The sequence below is a fragment of the Xyrauchen texanus genome, chromosome 14 (genome assembly GCF_025860055.1).
Source record: "Xyrauchen texanus isolate HMW12.3.18 chromosome 14, RBS_HiC_50CHRs, whole genome shotgun sequence".
NCBI lineage: Eukaryota > Metazoa > Chordata > Actinopteri > Cypriniformes > Catostomidae > Xyrauchen > Xyrauchen texanus.
This window is the reverse complement of record NC_068289.1, coordinates 38953257-38968266: the sequence shown is the minus strand read 5'-3', so window position 1 is coordinate 38968266 and position 15010 is coordinate 38953257.

Genomic DNA, 15010 nt, shown 5'->3' with positions numbered 1-15010 from the left:
ATGACCTCTAGAAAGTTTAACACAAATCTCATATTTATTACAGCGATAAAGCGATTGAAGGGACGCTATTTGACGTTCTGTACTTTCAGAATTTGGACATGAACTTTATTGTCACCTGCTGGTGGAATCTCCAAACTGCAAATGCAGGAACGGTTGTACCGCTGCGCTTTGGGCACTTACAAAAATACAGCCCCTAATCATACAGATGTAGGTGAGTTTGCACTCGCACGCACGCCAGCGCTTTCATGTGGACTGATCTTAACTGACTGGTCACACTTACTCAAGACGTGGACCAATGGCAGTAAGAAGGTGTTTTAGCAGCTGGTACAAAGTGTTCCTGATAGTTTGCGCTGGCGAGCTGTTACGAACCATCGAAACGAACTCAAAAACACTTTTGTTTGGCCAGATCACACACGTCCATTCTTCAATTTCACATGAAGTATTCTGAGGCCTTTAGTGAATCCCTCTGAGAGTTCCAGAGCGAGTTATATTAGTATCGTGCAGCAGTGCTAACCAGCAATAAAACCAATAGCATTGATCACTGTGGTGAATTAAAGGGGTTAACGGTTTGTCCTGATTGTTCTGTTTTTGTATACGTGCTGTAGATGCACTTGCAATGAGTGCATCAAACATTGCGGCAAGTTCTAGAATATTTTGTGATTTCAAGATATAATAAGAGCTTGAACTCGTATACATCTTACATTTTAAACAAGAGATCGGGATGCATTTAAAAAATATTTGTGCCATACATTTGAAAGAGTTAGTTCACTCAATGATGAAAATTCTGTCATTATTTACTCACTCTCATGGTGTTTAAAACCCGCATGTTGCAGTTTTTTCAGTGGAACACAAAAAGAGATTTTTTTGATGAATCTTTAACTCTTTAAGCTCAGAGGGGAGAAAAAAATATTAATAACTTCAGTCTTGAGCAACACTAAACAGGTTTCGTTTGAAAGATTAGAAGCTGTACTTTATAATGCATGTAGACATTATGACCAAAACTGAACAAGTGCTTTAAAATTTGCAGATGAATCAGAAGCGCTCCGTTTGATCATTTATATTAAAAATATTTACATTGTAGATATTATTGCAATCAGTAACAACATGAAATTCATCAAATATTCATGTGTCATATGTTGTTGGAAAGCTCTTAAAGAGTAAAATACAACCAGAATATTTGTTTTACTTACAGATAAAAATATAGTGAGTAACAGCTAAATATATGTCTTTGACAATTATGTTAGTGTTGCTTATATGACGCGTTTTTGCTTGTAAATTCAGAAAATAAACAGAGCATAAAATCTCACATATGATTACTTAGAGTCTGTGATTATCTTTCAATCGAGTCCACACACAAGATAATCAGATGTATAGATCATTAGATAATCCACATGAAGCACAATGTTACATATGACCACCAGGAGATGGTGCCAAATACACGACACAGACTCAATGATGACTCAAATGACACAGAATGAAACTCATTCTGTGAAATCTCATGACTAAAATCATGTGTGCATGCTATGCAAACCTTTAGTCATTGTTGTGTTTGCATGTGTAATTAGTTCTTATGTACAATTATTATCTTTTATTTGTTTGGAGATGTTTTTGGACACTATGATCAATTATATTTGTAATGTTGTAACTTTTGATTGCTTTGTCGTATCAACACAAATGTTTCTCAGATACAGTCGACATGATTGAGAACAAAACAAAAGCAGTTTTTCAGAGCCGCATTATTTACACCCACAGATATAAATTGTCAAATATAAAATACGATTTTTTTTTTTCCTGCAGTTTTTAAGCTATTTATCATAATCTATATGACTAATATATATTTTTTAAGTTTTCTTTACAATGATACCAAACACTTGACCCTCCTTATTTGTCCTTTTGGGTCAAGTTATAAACCTTTCATTTTGGGAATGCTACTGAAACAGGAAATGGTTAAAAACACCTTCAGAGCTTAAAGGGTTAAACTGATCCGTCCATACAGCAACAGTTCCATATGACATATGCACTATATTCCCAAGTCTTATGAATCCAAACGATAGCTTGAAAGTAATAAATCACTGATAATCTTCCCTAAATAAACTCTGTCAAAAATGAACACCTTGTGTTTTACGGGTAGAAAATAACAGCGTATGGAAGTTTGGAATGACATAAGAATAAGTAAATAATGACATTTGAACATACATCAATCAATGGGGCGACTGCCTTCAACTGGCAGCGATCGTACAGTGATTCTCAGCCTGAATAGTGATATTTTAGTGCATAATGTATATAGCATACAATAAATCTACAGCCAGCTTGTATTATTGCTTTGAACTAAACCGTCTTTTTGGGACTTTTTTCATTTGCTCGTGTACTGTTCTGAATGTACGTTTGCTAGCCTATTTTCAAAACTGTATTTCATCATTTATGTGACAGTATGTAATGAAATGTGAGAAAAATCCATACAAGTACTGCAGTTGCAGTTATATACTATTTTTCTTCAGCTTTTAAGGCAAAGTGACGTTGCGGCACGAAACGGAATTGCGATCTGTTTGTCCAGGAAAAGATTGATTCATGTGAATGTAATCTGGACGTTTGAATATGGTTTACTGTTTCTAAACAGGGTTTCTAATACTGTAGATCTGTTTTCGTTATTGTCATCCAATTACGCTTTATTTTGCTCTATTGTCGCTGTTTTTGTACACCCTGATCTTTAGACCATACGTTTGATAGAAACTGCTTTGAATGACTCAGCAAGTAGATTAATTTATGGAAATGTAAATGTTTCAAGCTCGCTCTAAATCGGTTGCTTCTGTAAATCTTGAGGATGTTTCCCTCATTCTTGACTGCAACACCAGGATGATTTTGTTTAGCCTCATTGAAAGGTTTGTTGACGATGGAAATATGTAAGGGAATTTTTGCTGCTTTTTCTAAAAGGAAATAAACTTAGATTTTACTCATCTGCTCTCTCATTTTTATTATTGTTTGATGTTTTTTATATGTTTAAGGATCTTTGGAATTAGTGGAATTAGCGGAATTGCTTTTTAGGAGTAACATATCCTGTGAACCTTTCAAGACAGACTGATTTGTCTGCTATCTTCAAAACAGAACATCATAAATGTGTAACGGTGGTCAGCTGATAGATAACTGTGCAATGTGTATAAACCTCACTGTCCTGACCTCAAGAGGTGCACTAGCGACTGACGCTAGAGGATGTAGCCTTTAGCCTCCTTGTTAGTGCACTCGCCTACCATGCCAGAGACGCCGGTTTGAGTCCCGTATGGAGCGGGTAGAACAGGAGCGTCACGATGGTGCCGTGACCCGGATGGAACTGAGGTTTAGGGGTTTTAGCTGTGCAATGTGTATAAACCTCACTCTCCTGACCTCAAGAGGTGCACTAGCGACTGACGCTAGAGGCTGTAGCCTTTAGCCTCATTATTAGCGCACTCGCCTACCACACTGGAGACGCCGGTTCGAGTCCCATTCAGAGTGGGGCAATCAGGGCCAGTTACACAGGCTTGGAATTACATGAGGGTGAGTAAAAAAATTATGAATAAATAATCCATTCGATATCACTATCATTGTTTTATCTACCTATTTATTTAATTTTAAAAATAGTTTGTATATCATTTAAATATAAATGTATTTTTGCAAGTAAAAAAATTTGAATGAATTCTGTTTTTAACAATGATAATGTTGTAATTTTAGTTGCATTTTATTATTAGCATTTAGCATGTTTGTCCCTGCTGAACACACCTGTGAACCATTTTTGGGCTTCGATTCGTAATTTGAGAATCAATGCCATAAAGCTGCAGCGTTAGACCACAAAATCAAACACCAGTGAAAGAATTTAAACCATCTGAAATGAGCAGATATTATGCAGTCTGTCTGCACTGCTCATGCTGCTGAATCTTTCATTACAGACATCTTTCAGGCTTTTTTGGAAAGACCAGACGAGAGCATTGCATGAAGGTACAAGCATCAATCATCAACATCTGCTTCACAGAGGAAATACTGTACTTTTCTTAAATAACAAATATGTTTCAAATGTTGTTTACTGGCTAATAGAGTCCCTATAATGGTCCTGGTCTTTAGATATGGCTCAGGATCTACCTTTAATGCAAGTCTATGGGACTTTTTAACATTAGTTTAATATAAACACATTATTGCAGGATGTGGTGACACGTTGGAATTTTAGTTGGTCAATTATTGGCATGTGGAGGTGAATTTTAACACACTTAAATGGCCACTTAATTGTTTATAATTATTTTATTGTCTTTTTCTGCAAACAATAAACCCAAAAATGTATAGTCAGTCATTGTTTACTCACCCCTGTGTTGTTCTAACACTACATGACTTTCTTGGGAGAAATAGTGAATAAATGTTGTGCTCAGTGATGTCATACAATGGCAGTTTATGGTGACCACCTCTTCAAGCTTCAAAAGAACACAAAAGTATCATTCAGAAGTCTAATTAATTATTCATGAGACTCATGATTGTTATGAAAGTGTACGATAAGATTTGATGAGAAACTGAAATATAATGTGTTATTTAGTGTAAATGTTCACTGACCGTTGATCTCCCGTGTGCGTTCATGATAGCACACGAGAGCAACAGTTCACGCACCCCTCATGACATTGGGGCGTTCAAGAGAAATCTCGTTTTGTTTATCTAAAAACAGTGATAGTGACAACAGAACACAACTGCACACAAAACACATAACAGAACTTACTAAACATGTCTGAAGAGTTTGTAGTCCAAGAATTGATGCATTTCTATGCCCAGCCTTACTCATAAATCAAACAGAAACATAGAGGAGCTACAGGACGCCACAGTCACACCGTGTCCAAACCTGACAGCAAACGACACAATCAAAGATATATTTTTTATGTTAATCATAGAAAGTTTTTATACTAACAATTTTCGACGGTAAGTTCTATCGATTGTTTTTTTCTATTTTCTGCATCGTGCAGGTAACTCCATCTGCTGTGAACTGGCACCGTTCAATAAAATAAGGCTGGGCATAGAAATGCATCAATTCTTGGACTACAAACTCTTCAGACATGTTTAGTAAGTTCTGTTATGTGTTTTGTGTGCAGTTGTGTTCTGTTGTCACTATCACTGTTTTTAGATAAACAAAACGAGTTTTCTCTTGAACGCCCCAATGTCATGAGGGGTGCGTGAACTGTTGCTCTCGTGTGCTATCATGAACACACACAGGAGATCAACGGTCAGTGAACATTTACACTAAATAACACATTATATTTCAGTTTCTCATCAAATCTTATCGTATACTTTCATAACAATCATGAGTCTCATGAATAATTAATTAGACTTCTGAATGATACTTTTGTGTTCTTTTGAAGCTTGAAGAGGTGTCACCATAAACTGCCATTGTATGACATCACTGAGCACAACATGTAGGGTTATAACAACACAGGGGTGAGTAAACAATGACTGAATTTACATTTTTAGGTGAACTATCCCTTTAAGCAACTGTGACTGAATATATTTTTCTTTAGGTCTTAGAAATATTAATGATATGAATGTGAGTATCATCATTAGCATGAGGAATGCTGCTACTGTTGTTTTGGCATCTGTAGTTTTTATCATTCTGCTCATGATTACAGTCCCTGATGAAATATTTATGAGCATTTTCAACAGATTCTGGTGAAAGGAATTTCATTAGTTTTAGCAAATGAATAGCAAAGTATTTGGACCTTGAGCGAGCACACATTTTCCTGGAGTGTTTCAATAGCACAGGGAACACAACATCTAAAGAACTCATTTAACCATGTCGACTCAGTGCATTATTACAGCTCACGCCCTTGATAGCCAATGAAAATGACAAATGAATCTCAGAGCTCAAGCCCAATCCCGTGCTCGAGCCCCTCCGCTTTGGACAGCATGCCAGATAAGTTTACATTAACGTGCTCAAGGACTATATGTACCAGCGAACTCATGAATGATGTTTTGGGGTGAACTATTCATTTTCATGCGTATAACATGACAAAGAATGCTATCAATTACGCATCCAAAATACATACCAGGTATAGACAACGCTATTGTTTTATATACTCACCCAATTCTGTTTAACCCTTATTCATTTAATTTCGATATGCACATTCACATCAACAGGACTCAGAGGAGACACGATCTCAGACTGGTTAATAGCTCTTAAAATCCTGCATTAGATAAAACGGGAATATTGTCGTTTCTCACTTTTAGAGACGTTTTAGAGAGAATAACCATTATAGTGACCTGCCTCAGAGCAGCCTGTTCCATATAGGGAAAGACAGAGTCATTTCTCAGACTAAATGTCTGTGGCAGGTATTTGAAAAGCCTCTGAATAAGAACCACAACAGGCCACTCACCCGTCTGTATTCAGAGATCATTTGCTCACAGGCGTTAAATGTTAATATCATGAGACTCTAATAAAACAAAATCGAAATTGATTCTGTTTAAATGCATTTTTAGCTTGATTACTGCTCATTTCTCAGTATGTGTTGCTCTTTTTAAGACACTAGGAGTATCTGCAAGGGCATAGATTGGGGGGGCATGAAGCATCTGCATGTTTCCATTGCTCATGATATAAATATTGGAGGGGGGGTTACATATCCCCATTCCCTCTGGAATCAACACCCTTGAGGATCTGTTTTGTTTCGAATATCAGCCATGATTGGTGACGTTCCTGTAAACGGTATTCTACACCAGCGGTTCTCAACTGGGAGTCATGACTAAACAATGGGTCACAGGACTGTTCACTGTTGGCGACAGTGTTAAATAAAATGCTATTTGCAGTTAATAATATGCAACTGATCATATAACTGTGTATAACTGTTTTAAAGATAAGGAAACAAACATTATACCCATATCTTCAGTCATTGACGTCAAAGGCAGTGGGGTCAGTCAAACTCCATTACTTTTAACCAGTAGGTCATACTGTCTCCAAACTGCTCAGGTAGCCTCAGGGCATAGTGGTGACAACATGTACCAAGTTTCACTTCAATAGCTCAACATGTTGTATAGATACAGCCTCACTTCCTGTCTGGTGTCCTGATGGTCACATGTGTGAGATCATTTCTCGCCAATGGTTTGGAATATCAAAAATCCTAAATGGTCTGAAAAATCATATGAGTGAAATTCGGTGAAGATTGGACTGAGCATTTGTTGGAAGTTGGTGGACCAGCAATGTGGATTTTTCTGATTTGTCATTATATATCTGTGGGTGTAAATAATGCGGCTCAGAAAAACTGCTTTTGTTTTGTTCTCAATCATGTCGACTGTATCTGAGATAAATGTTGTGTTGATACGACAAAGCAATCAAAAGTTCCAACATTACAAATATAATTGCTCATAGTGTCCAAAAACATCTCCAAACAAATAAAAGATAATAATTGTACATAAGAACTAATTACACATGCAAACACAACAATGACTAAAGGTTTGCATAGCATGCACACATGATTTTAGTCATGAGATTTCACAGAATGAGTTTCATTCTGTGTCATTTGAGTCATCATTGAGTCTGTGTCGTGTATTTGGCGCCATCTCCTGGTGGTCATATGTAACATTGTGCTTCATGTGGATTATCTAATGATCTATACATCTGATTATCTTGTGTGTGGACTCGTTTGAAAGATAATCACAGACTCTAAATAATCATATGTGAGATTTTATGTTCCGTTTATATTTTGTGAAGTTATAAGCAAAAACACTGCATATATGCAACACCAACATAATTTTCAAAGACTTAGCTATTACTCACTATGATTGTGCCTATTTATTATTATATATTATTATATAAAATTAATTTGTACGTAATTTCAGCCATGTTTTCATAACATCCAAATGAATATTGAAAGATCCGTGCTTTTTAAACCTGTTTACAGCATGTGATCTAGTGTGAGGGTTTGTTGATAGCACATTGTGAATCTGCTGACTAGTAATGGTTGGTGTTTGACAGATTATCTGTGTGCTGGAAACTCTGAGTTCTGCTGGGGACAGATAATCAATAACAGAGCTCTGATCGCTTCTGCTGTCTCCACAATTTCTTGCAGGTGTCTCGCTGCTTTCATAGTCACTGCAGGTTCATGCGCTGCTGCTGTGGCCGCAAACACGCGTTCAGACATGTTCAGGAAAAACAGCACATAAGACAACCCACCCCATACATAAATCTATATACATCCAGTATGTACTGTAAAATCATAGGGCTTCACTTTATTTACATTTCTCAGGACAGTCTTGCATTACCTCTATCTAGTTGTATTATCATGTTTAATTTGGATGGTAAATGTTGCAAATGATAAAATACAGAGTGAATATGGGTAAAGTGACAAAGGACATTTAAACTTGACCCCCACTGTATCCATATGCATTTCAGTATAAGTCATTACTGAAGTAATCTTTGGGAAGTAAGCAATTAAAGGAACAGTCCACCCAAAAATGAAAATTCTCTCATCATTTACTCACTCTCATGTCATCCCAAATGTGTGTGACTTTCTTTCTTCTGCAGAACACAAATTAAGATTTTTAGAAGAATATTTCAGCTCTGTAGGTCCATACAATGTGAGTGAATGGTGACCAGAATTTTGAAGCTCCAAAAAGCACATAAAAGCAGCATAAAAGTAATCCATAAGACTCCAGTGGTTTAATCCATGTCTTCAGAAGTGATATGATACGTGTGGATGAGAAACAATATTTAATTCCTTTTTTACTCTAAATCTTGACATCAGTAGTCTCCTTGGGAATCGTGATTTCAAGCGTACACTCTGACTACTCTACTAGGAAGTGTAATGGAGCTTGAAATCATGATTATTGTTGTAGACTGCAATTGCAAGATGTACAGTGAAAAAGGAGTAACATTTGGGCCAATACCGATTATATTACTTCAGAAGACATTAAAGAATTAAACCACTTATGGACTACTTTATGCTGCTTTTATGTGCTTTTTGGAGCTTCAAAGTTCTGGTCACCATTCACTCGCATTGTATAGACCGACAGAGCTGAAATATTCTTCTAAAAATCTTCATTTGTGTTCTGCAGAAGAAATAAAGTCACACATCTGGGATGGCATGAGGGTGAGTAAATGATGACAGAATATTATTTTTTTTGGGTGAACTTTCTCTTTTAACTTTTTGAGGTTTTAAATTGATGTGTGGCAGAGCTCATGACATGACCACCGGTGGGACAAGCAATGGTAAAGAAAATGAGGTGTATTGATTGTATATGTTACATTATGATTTTTGATATATATATATATATATACATCCTAAGCTTTCTTCAAAGGTATAATATGAGTTTATGTGTATTTGGATCATAATTAAAAGTGTCAAGAAATTGAAAATTTCCAAAAGTGTCCCACTTTGCCCATATGCACCTTAGTATATTAAAACTTTATTTTAATTAACAATTTTTTAGTTTCGTTTCAGTTTTTGTTGACTATAATATCACTGCCAGACGTCATGCATTCTAGGGTTGCCAAACGTCCCTTAATAGCTGGGACGTCCCATATTGAAGTGTTTGAATTCCAATGCAGTAGATTGAAATAGAAACTTCAAAAGACATAAAGCTCATTTAGCAAGTTGCAATGATTTAAGTCAACTTCATGTTCAGTTTAAAGAACTTTCCCTCTTTAGAGAGCGTTCACAGAAGCAGCACAGCCTCCGAATCACTAAAACACTGACAAACTCACAACAGCAGTCGCGCATGAAATAAGGTCATTTTATTCATTTTACTTGCAGAGCTGCATGAACAATATCACACGTTCACATTCAGCAGTCCGTCAGCGTCCGCCCAAGGCAACAATTTCTCTTGATTTTAATGAATCATTCTTTGGGTTTCCGAGATGAGATGAAGAGATTTGTATTTTCGGAACATTCTGTGGCTATTTGCATCATTGTGTCGGAATAGTTTAACGTTCCTGTCATAACAGTTGCAGGCGAATAGTTCATGTTTTCTTGCTCAGCTGTTGCAACTGTTCCTGAAAAGGATTTAAGAGCGTGTGAATGTGGAAAAGCCCGACTTTGATTTTGCCTGATTTGAAATACATCTGATGGTGCTGATGAAAATTAGGAACACCTTTGAAACCTTAGAAAAGAGGAAGATTTTGTTTCGTTTCAGTACACTTACAGTAGTCCTGTTTGTTCTTAAATATCATTTTAATCTGTGGACAGGTGGTTTTAGGGGTAGTGAGTAATAATGTAATGCATAGGCATCATTAGACCCTATTTAGGAGGGCTTCAGCCCCTCTAAATTTAATCTCAGCCCCCCTAAAATTTGTGACTTTGTAAACAGCAGTAAAGTGTTATAAAGCGGCACTTGTTAAAGTTCGAGAATGCTTTGGTGGCGTTTCTGTAAAGACTGACTAAAGCACGAGCCAGTAGCATTGAAGTTTGGGCTGTTTCGGAGCATCATTGGTTTGACCCACTGAATAAATACGGGCCGTTTCCTCATTCGCTTGTGAACGAGCGGATCAGCGTCTGTTGACCGACTGGAGGAGTGGAGGTGTGTCGTTCATTTACTTTATTAATCTCGTTTAACAAGGAGAGAAAGGGGCTGGATGAATTAAGAGAACAAGTGAGTAATGACTACAATGATGTCAGGACGTAAACTTTTGTAATTGCTTTTAGTCTAATAATGTGATCTTTTGTTGTATATCTTGATGGTCATGCACAGCTGATCACAAAATGATGTGCTTTGTTGTTATTTGTGGGTAAATGCATACGATGCTTGAACACCCTCCTGAAGTCTCTTAGTAGGCACACAGGTTTATTAGTGGTTTAATGAGTTACTCAAAACACATAAAAGACGTTCATTTGTTGCCACCTACTGATGTAAAAGTGTGACGTTCAAAAATGAACGAATAAGTGAACAAATCTGATCTAATCTTTTTTATTTTTTATTTGCTATCTTTATTTTACTAGGGTTAGTCTACTGAAATTAAAATAAAAACATTTACGGTGTGATTTTCTCTTTTGAACGAATTGAAAAGACTTGAATCACGAGTTTATGACATACAGAGTTCATTCACGTCACTAAAGAAGGACCGAGCTAAAAGCGACCATAGACTGTAAAAAAAAGATGGCCGACGCCCCTTCGCTCTTTTCCATTGGTGAGAACTGAAGCCGCCAGTGTCCCGATATGGCGCTGACATCTTGGGACTTGAGTCTGCGCAGTTGCGATTTCGGGACCAGACCTGCGCGGTAGTGAGCGAAATCAAGGCCCCGCCCTCACTCTCGCTGAATCAATCGCAAGCACACGCCCCTGCACTTTTGACTTATGACGGTGTGAAATAATTAATTATAGAAATTTAGATATTAAATTTAAAGCTCCAATCTCCTCAGTCCTCCGAAGATCCCGAAAAAAAGTCAGTTGGTGCTTCAGTGACTACTTCGCTCAGAGAACCTGTCAATCACAGCTGTCAATCATGATGTCACAGCAGCGTTTTTATAGCATCAAATAACTAAAAACAAACTTAATTTGAAAACAAACACTTGAAATGACATCAACGTGATAGAAACGACAGTAAATGACAGAAACTATCTTTGGAAAAAAGATATGTGAAGTGTAATTTAATTGTTTAGTTGGTCTCACGTCCCGTTGAATAACATGGGGAGGCGGGGTTTATGACCTATACTAGGACCAGCCACCGGGGGGCGATCGAGACATTTTGGCTTCACTTTGGAGGGCTTGTGCGGCACACTTGAAAGTGACATTTATTGTAATTCTTGGTTTTGTGGAATTTAAAATAAATTAAATCTTTAGAAAATGCAAAATTGTTGATTTTATTTATAATGAACCTTTTTATTTATTTTTTGTTTATAAATGAAAAAAAAATATTTGAATGGTTTTTAGATATTTCTTTATTTTATTATAGAAAATACAATTATTTTGAATTTATATTAGCTGGAGATCTTGAATGAACATTGTGTATAAACACAATAATAAACACAATCTGTGCTAAAGAGTGAAATACATCTGAGAGTGTCCGGATCGAAACCCTATAATTGTCATGATACAGAGTGAATGAAACATGTGTTTGTGTTAAGAACATTCTAGTCATCATCTCTGATTCATTTCAATGAGTCGGTACCAGGATAAAAACAGAAGGGGGCACACGTGTGTCACTTTACGTTATAAAATGTAACGCTGCTAAAATTAGTGTTAGTCCTGTTGTTGCTATCTGAAGGACATGCAAAACCTAAATATATAACGTTTGTTTAAAATAGATAAAAATCATTTACAGACGTCACAAAGATATAGTAGTTTGGTCAAATTTGAAATTTTGGCTGTGGGGGGGGGGCTGGCACAGTGGTCAAGGTGAAAGGGCACGCACGATAATATGTCTTCATAATAATAAACACACAGTGACACATATATTATGATTCAATAAGTCCTGAGTCATCATGTTATAGTCTAGCTGCATTAAGCGTGTGCGCTCGAGGGACGAGTGTCCCGTGACAGAGTGTGCATCAGCCGGTGCAGTTTCGATCTCTCCCCTTAGATCGGGACATTCACACGACTCATAGAAGAGGCGCTGACCGCACAGAGATATGATGGTTTCGGAGTTTGTAGTTATTTACATGATCTGCTTCCGTATTATTTGAACTTTAATATAATGCGTTAAATATAAACACATTAAAGATGTAACGACATCAGCTGAAGCTGTTTGGAAAGTTTGGAGTGCATCTGTGATCTGTGTAATTCTTCCATCATCAGTCAGTCGTGAGCTGCAGTGCTGTTCTATCAGCGCCGGTTCGAATCCTGTTCGAAGCTGGTCAATCAGGACCGGTTATGGTGGTGCCGTGACCCGGATAGGGCGTGAGTGTAATGGGAGCCAGCTGATAGATAACTGTGCAATGTGTATAAACCTCACTCTCCTGACCTCAAGAGGTGCACTAGCGACTGACACTAGAGGCTGTAGCCTTCAGCCTCCTCATTAGCACACCTGCTTCCCATGCCGGATATGCCGGTTCGAATCCTGTTCGGAGCTGGTCGAGCAGGACCGGTTATGGTGGTGGTGCTGTGACCCGGATAGGGCGTGAGTGTAATGGGAGCCAGCTGACCTGTCTCCTGACCTCAAGAGGCACACTAGCGACTGATGCTAGAGTCTGTAGCCTTTAGCCTCCTTGTTACCGTGCCCGCCTCCCACGCCGCTTCTGTGTCTACAGCGGCTTTCTCACCTTAAACGTCTTTCTGGTGTACGTGTAAATGAGCTGCAATTATAATTTAATATTTGTGAAATTTATAACTCCACCCCCTCTGAGTAATGTCATTAACGACAGCTCAACCAACGTGGTTTGAACGATGATTTGCGACATAGTTACTACGGTTTCGGGAAACAGTCGTGACTAACTTGTTAATTTCAACAACGATGCATCGTACTATGATGGGTACGCAGTGAGTTATGTCGTTGTATGGGAAATGAACCCCTGGTTGGTTGTTGCCCTCTGAATTGTCTCAACTGCAAGCAAAAGGCCTAAAATACGTGTTTAAATGGTGGAGCAACCGTTAGTAAAAGTTAGTTCAACTGTTCAAATGTGTAGGGTTCAAAAGACCTCGACAAACTCATCTTAAACGAGTTCACAATTTGGAATAACAATAATCCAAATAATGCATAATACCCTGATTCATTTGATACCCAATCAAGTATTTGTCTTAGATGTGTCTGTTTCTTATGTATTTGTATCACTAATGTAATATAGATTACTGTCAGAATCCAAGTTAAGTGCCATTTAAAAATAAATCCTGTCCTGCACATCCCTGTAAATGTCCCCCTCTGTTGCAGAGCTCAAGTCGCATTTTTCAAGCTCAATTACAACAAATTAACCACTACGTTCCTTGTGTCACAGCACTCTAATTACTTATGCAACTGCATTGCTTGAAACTGGAGGATGTTGAGTAGCAGTTGGATGTGACTGTAGGGTCAGACACGACCAACACACTGTGTTCACTAAAATATCACACTGTCAGTTGCTATCGGTTGTAATGTGCCAAGATACAAATGTCCTACAAGCTGTTTCCTGAAGCAGATGGATCCTAGAAAAGCTGAGAGTTGCACACGGGTCAATTAGGGATTCTGCTGAAGATCCACTAACAATCCAAACCAATCCACAGTCTACATGTGCTTTCAGAGCCGGCTAAATATAAATATGCCCTATGATAACATAAATATGCAGAGAAGACCTTTTCAATCAATGTTTATTTATTTTAAATCTAAAATTAAGATCCCGTGTGCTTGAATTATGCCCCCTTTAGCAAAGACACAAGCTTTTACTTTAAAAGACACCAATGTTCTTTAAATAGTTACTTATTCTTCTAGGTTTCGTCTGCTCCTCTTAGGGGTTACCACAGCGGACCATCTGTGATCCACATATTTGACTTGGCACAGGTTTTACACCAGATGACCTTCCCCAGTGGCTGGTGGACTTTCATTCACCCCTATGGGGCAATTTCTTTAGAGTCTCCAATTCAATTAAAGGGTTAGTTCACCCAAAAATGAAAATGATACTATAATTTACTCACCCTCAAGCCATCCTATGTGTATATGACTTTCTTCTTTCAGCCAAACACAATCAGAGTTATATTAAAATATAGCCTCTTCCAAGCTTTATAATGGGAGTGAATGGTACCTTAGATTTTGAAGCCCAAAATAGTGCATCCATCCATCATAGAAGTAATCCATACGGCTCCAGGAGGTTAATAAAGGCCTTCTGAAGCGATGCGTTTGTGTTAGAAAAATATCCATATTTATAACTTTATAAACTATAATCACTGGCGGTAACAGCCGTCCGCGCGTTCACAAGAGAGTCGAGTTCCGGCATATGACGTAGGCGTAGCGTAAGCTCCGGTGAGAAGTGACGATCGTGGAAGCACGAGTTGTTTACAGCAAAGGAAAATCGCCATAAAGAAGTGAGTTGTTTTAGCTTTACTGTAGATTTGTATTAGTCTTATAATGGTGCGTTTGTGCGTCTATCGTCATTCCAATCGTACATTCATGGCAGCAAACACTCTC